Below are 7,963 nucleotides of genomic sequence, written 5' to 3'. Positions count from 1 at the left end.
AAAAAGCACTGTGTGGTTCAGTTGCGTGCTGACCTAGTCACCCTTTTCATGAAGTACCAGTTTACTGGTAAGACTTACAGATGGTGACTTGAGAAAGTTTGACTTGCAAACTGTGATTATTGAGACTTTGGTATTTAATGGCATTTTCTTAAAAGTGAACTAAGAGGGCCTCTCAACTAAAAAAAACTATATTTTTTAGTATTGTCGTCATAATAAAATTGGAGCTTTCAGGCAAAACTTAGAATTTTAAAAAACTTGTATCTGCTACCATGAGCTTAACAGATTTTTCAATGCTTAAATACTTTCCTGATATAGCCAGTGGTGATATTAAAAATGTGATGGGGGGGTGAAAATTTGAAAGATCTGCATAACTCAGTGAAACAGTGCTTTTACACAATCATGCATGGGTAAAAAAGATCCATTCAAAGTACAAGATAGACCAATAGATTTTAAAGTAAAAGTTAACTGATTTGATTTATATTTTATACCTTGTTGAATTTGTTGTGATAAGAAGAATATCTAAGCCGGACTCGGTGGCTCAACCTGTAATCACGTGCTTTGGGAGGCTGAGGTGAGTGGATTGCCTGAGCCCATGGGTTTGAGACCCGTCTGGGTAACTTGACAAGACCTCATCTCTACAAAAAATCAAAAATTAGCCAGGCGTGGTAGCGCGCGCCTGTAGTTCCAGCTACTCGGAAGGCTGAGGCGGAAGGATCGCCAGAGCCAGCAGGTTGAGGCTGCGGTGGCCGGGAGCGGCCGCTGCGCTCCAGTCTGGGCGACAGAGTGAGACTCCAACTCAAAAAAATTTAAAAAATTTAAAAAAAAAAGAAGAATATCTATAATCGTCTAAGACTATTACAAGACACTTCTTAGCCGGGCTCGGTGGCTCAGCCTGTAATCCCGCGCCTTTGGGGGGCTGAGGTGAGTGGATTGCCTGAGCCCGCGGGTTCGAGACCCGCCTGGGCAGCGAGACATCACCTCTACAATAAAAATAAAAAAAATCAGCCGGGGTGTGGTAGCGCATGCCTGTAATTCCGGCTACTTGGAAGGCTGAGGTGGAAGGATCGCCGGAGCCCAGCAGATAGAGGCTGCGGTGGCCGGGAGCAGCCACTGCACTCCAGTCTGGGCGACAGAGTGAGACTTCAACTCAAAAAAACAAAACAAAACAAAAGTACATTCATTCTAAGTCCCAGCTCACATGCTCTACGTAATATTTGAAAGTGTCAATATGGACAACTATGTCCACTACCCAAGTTGAGCCAAGATCCATAACTATGGAACCCACACCCACTTGTTATATGCAAAATATGTTTAAAATCAACATCATGAGAAATAAACGTTTGCCCAGTGTCTGTCCTTAGATGTATTTGGCATAAATCCAGTAGAGTTCACAGACTGTGCCAGATGAAATTAGTTCACACCTGAGGCCAGGTTGGAGCACAGAAATTGCTTATTGAAGATGGAATCTACACTTCAGTGGCTCTAGGAACCACTTTAAGAGAACTCTCTCACCCTGAAGGCCTACTGCCCTAAGCCAATTTTTTATTGCACCCTGAGCTATTTGAACTTGGGCCTCTTCTTTGAACTCATCTGCAAAGCCTGTCTCTACCAGCATCAGAGAGCATTTGAGAGGTCTCAGAATCTTCATATACAAGTCTGTTTGTTTAGTTTGCATTTCCACCCAGCTATAAAAGATTTGTGAGTGACTTGAAAAGTCCGGGATTCAGCCACAGGAACCCTTAGAAACAGCGTCTGATTTTAAAGGAGTGGCCCCAACATGTGAAAATGTACACCGGGCCCATGATCCCACATGAGGGCATTCGAGATCAGTACTGGCCTGCAGGTGAAAAAAAGTTGATTGTCCATTTAGGTTGATAATTAGGGCTTTGGTTACAACCCCTGCACTTCAGCTCTCTTAGAGATTTGACCTTGGACTGGAAAGTTCCAAGTGTACCTGTCACACCTGCCTCCCAGGAGCTAAGCAGGCAAAGCAATACCTGCTCTTCTGACCCAGAGCACATCTTTTAAATTTTATTTTTGGTAACTTTTTAAACTTACAGAAAAGTTATAAGAAAAGTATAGGGAACTCCCATATAACTTTTGCCCAGGTTCACTACTCTTTTACATTTTGCCTCACTTTATCATTCTGTGTCTCTTTCTTCTATCTATCTGTCTGTCTATCTATCTGCTATGCATTTTCCTCTAAATTATCATTTTAGAGTAGATTGAAGACAGTGTACCTCTCACTCATATTTCAGCACAAATTGACTAAGAACATGAACTTTCTCTTACATAGGGTAATAATATTCCCCAATCTAGGATCATTATAGCATATCCTTTAATGATTGGAGGGAAAAAAGGAGATAAACATTTATTTATAGGAGCATGTTGGATGCCAGCATTGCCCCAGGGCACTTTACATATGTTGTGGCATTTCATCTTCTCAACAGTCCTATGGGAATACATTTTATTCTCCCTGTTCTACAGAGAAGCAAATTTGGGCTTGAAGAAATTTAGTCACTGGGGGAGCAGAGACATATGTCAAGTCTATCTGATTCTCCTACTATCCTAACCCTGGTGCCTGATGACTATAAAGCACATACTTGATGTATGTCTGTTCTAAGAGAGGCACCAGATCCAAGTGGCTTTTTTTCATTTCTGCGTCATCTCAACTCTTTCCAGGCACTATGGCAGCAGAATTATCCAGGGAGCAGCAAAGTTAATAGACAAGTTACTCACTTCTTAGAGCTGATCTTCAGCCCTGTAAAAATGAGACCACTAGCACACAATCATGTCTGAAGGATGAACATGCTTGTGAATGAATGCAGAGTTAAACAGCTGATCATGAAGAGAGGAAGGACAAATGTTACATTCATTGGGACAGGGAGTGGGAAAGACATGGGTTTCCTGTTTATGCCAAACACAGTTGGGGAAAGTTATCATTATCCTGGTTCTTAGGGTTTAGCTTGGCAAAGCTTCTGGGAAGAATAGAATTTTAGAACTTAGTGCCACATAAGCTTTAGATATTTGACATCTGGAAAGGACTTTAGACATATAGGTTACCTCCCTCATTCCCGACATTGGGAAGCTGAGGCCCAGAAAGGAAAACTATTTTTGTTCCTGTTCTGCACCTAATCAGTGGCTGAGCTGGAGCTTGTACCCAGATCTTCTGTCTTCCAGTCTGATGTTCTTTCCACTAGAAAGTCCCAAGCTTTTTATAGCCCAAATCCTCTTTCACTATTTACTCCTAGCCCATACAGCCAATGTCCTGCATTTCTGTGTTTGGAAAGATTTTATCTGCCAAAGTACTTATTATTATTATTATTATTATTTGAGTTGGAGTCTCACTCTGTCGCCCAGACTGGAGTGCAGCGGCTGCTCCCAGCCACCGCAGCCTCGACCTGCTGGGCTCCAGCGATCCTTCCGCCTCAGCCTTCCAAGTAGCCGGAACTACAGGCGCGCGCTACCACGCCCGGCTGATTTTTTGATTTATTGTTGAGATGAGGTCTCACTGCCCAGGCGGGTCTTGAACCCGCGGGCTCAGGCAATCCCCTCACCTCAGCCTCCCAAAGTGCTGGGATTACAGGCTGAGCCACCGAGCCCGGCAGTACTTATTATTAATGAGCAAGTAACTAGTGACCCATTTTTATGAATCAGACACAGACATCCCAAAGAGACTCTCTAATCAGCCTAAGATCTAACCAGTTTTAAAATAAAAACTTCAAGCCGGGCTTGGTGGCTCAGCCTGTAATCCCGTGCTTTGGGAGGCTGAGGTGAGTGGATTGCCTGAGCCTGCGGGTTCGAGACCCTCCTGGGCAACTTGGTGAGACCCCATCTCTACAATAAATCAAAAAAATTAGCCGGGTGTGGTAGCGCGCGCCTGTAGTTCCAGCTACTTGGAAGGCTGAAACGGAAGGATCACTGGAGCGCAGCAGGTTGAGGCTGCAGTGGCTGGGAGTGGCTACTGCACTCCATCCAGTCTGGGTGACAGAGTGAGACTCCAACTCAAAAAAAATAAAAATAAAATAAAATAAAAACTTCAGACAAATTAAATGAAACAGAGTTTAACTGAGCCAAGAACAATTCATGAATTGTGCAGGCCTCAGAACTAGAAGAGGTTCAGAGACCTCCACTCCACAATGTGAACAGGCAGCATTTATTGGCAGAAAATGAAAGTGAGGTACAGAAAAAGTGTGATTGGTTACAGCTACACATTTGCCTTATTTGAGTATGGTCTGATCAGTGAGATACCTGATATTAACTGAAGCTCAGCTGCTGTAATTGGCTGAGACTCAGCTATTTGTTACACAAGTATACTCCTATGTTAGGCTTTCAGTTAGTTTATGTACTAGTTAGGTTGTACCTCCTTACATAAGGACTCCAAGTACAGAGGTATCCTCGGGCCAAATTTAGTTCAACAGCAGATTACCGTATTGATAAAGAAACTCAAAGTATCATCTCAACTTGGGTTTTTGAAGGACAAAAATAACATTTGCCCCCTCCCCCCCGTAATATTATTACCTTCTATGACCTTCAAGGGCTTTTTAAAGAACCCAAATTCGGGATTACTGTATAGCATCTTACTGCTTCCTCAAAAGCCTTCAGAGTTGTCAGGGCCACCAGTAAACAAAGTTCACTATAGGTGTACTACCCAGAGACTCCATACCACCTTCCTCCTCCTTTCCCACTTTCCTCCCTCATCTTCAGATCTACATGCCGTAGGACAAATAATAGCCATGTTTATATAAACTGTTGTGAGAGTAGAATAGAGTGATAATACCTATTACTCTATACCTTTGATAAATGAAGTATGGTTTTGAACCTAAATTGAATTCAACAACAAAAAGATATTTTAGGTCAATGACAGAAAAAAAAACTTGATCAGACTATCCTAAATAAAATATTGGCAAAAGTATATAACATATAAAAATTTATTTCCTCTTTGTAACTCGTTAGGATTTGCCACATGTCCTGTAGCCAGACATAACACAAAGCAAACCATTAACCCAGCAATTCTCAAAATTTGCTATTCTCAAGATTTTCATGTCTCACTTAGAAAATTATCATCTGAAGTAACCTGGTTGAACTGAAGATGCTGTTCATAGTCACTGGAGGCTTGTGGCCTTCACCCCAAGGGATTGACATCCTGGCACTCCTATAATCCACTAGTTGGGAAACTCCAAATTAATATTTACTGGAAAATACTAAAATCTCATGATTATCTTAATAAATGTAAATAGGGGATTTAATAAACTCTAACTTCCATTTCTGATTAAAATCTTGGGTAACGTGGTAGCGCGTGCCTGTAGTTCCGGCTACTTGGAAGGCCAAGGCGGATGGATCGCCGGAGCCCAGCAGGTCGAGGCTGCGGTAGCCCGGAGCGGCCACTGCACTCCAGTCTAGGTGACAGATTGAGACTCCAACTCAAAAAAAAAAAAAAAAAAATCTTGGGGAAGAAAGCACTCAGGAAATATCTCTTTAAAGTTGGAGTGAAAACCTTAATTGAGATCCATTCATTTTGGTGCTTTGGCAGCGAGGTCTACAGCTTGACTACTTCTCTTTTTTGGTGACTGGTGGCTGTGAGGGTGTTTATTCCACTACCCAGCAGCAGCAGTTGCTGTGCTATGCTCTGATAAAGGCCTCTTGAGTTGTCCTTTCAGTGTGGAGGAGAAAATGAGGAAGGCACTGGCCCTCGTGCCTGGTCACTAGGCAACTGGACAGCCCAGGAGCGGGATAGGCCCAGTACTGCCCTGCATGTCTTCTCTGTCATCCGAACACACATTAGCCCAGACCAACCACAACAAAGTCACATGGGGCAGAAACGCGCCTCGCTAAGAGGAGACTGGGCAGAGTGCCCAGTCTCAGCCTTCCTTGTGATAAACTCAGAGGACCACCACTTTGCCCTGCTTGAAAGCTCAGCTGTGTGTGCGTCTTTATGTGAACACTCACTCTAATGGGAAGCAAAGATCTTGTCTCTTACTAACCCTCCTCCATTTTCTCTGCAGGCTGTCTTCACTAGCCAGGCTGGGACTCAAAGTCTCCTACCTTATAGAGAGTCCATGTGTACTTTAGGGAAGTGAGAGGCTGCTCTGGGAGCTGTATGAGCCACACACTGAATCTTACTCCCTTTTGGGAAAGTGCCTGGCCTCTGGACATCACAGAGGAGTTTCTGAAAAGAGTGCTTGAATTTCTACAACCAAGGAAATTCTTATTGATCCCCGATGAAATAAATGTAGGCTTTTCAAAGTAGAATTACCCAAGTATTAGCCCTTGCTAGGAATGAGACCTCAGACCTTTCCCCTGTATTACCTTAGTGAAGTTGGATCCACATCAAATTTAATTAGATGTTAAAGTTCCACTTTACCATAGAAAATGGTGATTATGCAAATGCAAGCCATGCTATTAGAATGTGTTTTAGATTTGGAAAATTGCATCCTTCTCTTCCACATTGGGTTGACTTACGGTTACTAATTCTTGAACCTCCTGGGATTCCAAGCTGATTAAGGTTTGCACACACCAGACAGACACACTCTTCCCTCCAGGATCTTTGATTAGACTCAAGTTTTGGCTTCCAAACTGTGCTCCTTAGAGGTGCCTTTGCGACTGCTGGGTGAGGGTGGTGCCAGGGTGCTGGACCCCAAGGTTTGACCAGAATAGCTCCTCTTTTATTTGTTGAATATATTGAGCTGGTGAACAAGCTTTATTTGCAGACAGGATTCTCAGCTAAAAAAAAAGTTCTGAAAATCACTGCCCTAAACCACAGTTTGTTGCTGTGAATGCCAATGTATGTGTCTTAGATTCCCACAAGCTTTTCTATGTTCTTTTTTTCTTCTATTGGAATTATAAGTCAAACAATATGAGGTTTATGTGAAAAAGGTTAAACATATCTCATCTTACTCCCATCCCATTCTGCTCCTCTGAAGACAACCAGCATTGACAGGTTGATATGTATGTTCCATGCCTTTCTCTGTCTGTACTGATATTCTTTTAGCATTTATTTATTGTGAAAAATTGCAAACACAAGGAAAAGTAGAGACCAGTATAATGAACCCCTATATGCCCCTCACACAGTTCCAATAATTATCAAAAAATTTCAATCCTTGCTTCATCTTTTTCACATCTATTTTTGTGTTGTTTTTCAAAACCAGCATCATAGTGCACACACTCCTTGGCAACCCAACTTAACAATCTGTCTTAAATATTATTCCATGTCAATATGCACATTTACCTCCTCCTTGTAATAACTGTATAGTTCTTGACTGGGCTCGGTGGCCCAGCCTGTAATCCCAGCACTGTGGGAGGCTGAGGCTAGTGGATTGCCTGAGCCCATGGGTTCGAGACCTGCTTGGGCAACTTGGCGAGACCTTATCTCTATGATAAATCAAAAATTAGCTGGGCATGGTAGTGCACACCTGTAGTTCCAGCTACTTGGAAGGCTGAGGTGGAAGAATCGCTGGAACCCAGTAGGTCGAGGCTGCAGTGGCCGGGAGCGTGCCACTGCACTCCAGTCTGGGTGACAGAATGAGATTACAACTTTAAAAAAATCTGTATAATTTCCATTGTATGCTTGAACCATGATTTACTTAAACATTACACTATTGTTGGATATCAAGGCTGTTTTCCAACATTTTTGGCCACCACCTAAATTAACTGCAATAAACATCCCTGTATATGAGTCCTTACTTACTGGTGCTTTTATTTCTAAAGGATGGATTACTAAAAGTGGAATGCTAGGATCATAGACTATGTATATTTTAAGTTTTATTTAATATTGCTAAAGTAGATTCTCAAAATGTTGTAGATATTCAACCTCTCATCATGAACATATGAGTATGTCCATTTCCTCAAATCCTGGGTATTATTGCTCATTTAAAACATTGTGGATCCTTTTTATAAAAAGATGATATCCCGGGCTCGGTGGCTCAGCCTGTAATCCCGCGCCTTTGGGAGGCTGAGGTGAGTG

General features: G+C 42.5%; 1 protein-coding gene across 1 annotated transcript in view; it reads left to right on the top strand.

Moving 5' to 3' along the window:
- Positions 1-7,963, top strand: part of RBM20 (RNA binding motif protein 20) — a 193,594-nt gene that overhangs the window by 144,746 nt on the left and 40,885 nt on the right. The window lies entirely within an intron of this gene.

This window comes from Carlito syrichta, unplaced genomic scaffold, assembly GCF_000164805.1.
Source record: "Carlito syrichta isolate Samal-C Ts95f unplaced genomic scaffold, Tarsius_syrichta-2.0.1 Scaffold301619, whole genome shotgun sequence".
Classification (NCBI taxonomy): Eukaryota; Metazoa; Chordata; class Mammalia; order Primates; family Tarsiidae; genus Carlito; species Carlito syrichta.
This window is presented reverse-complemented; position numbering and strand designations above follow the sequence as displayed.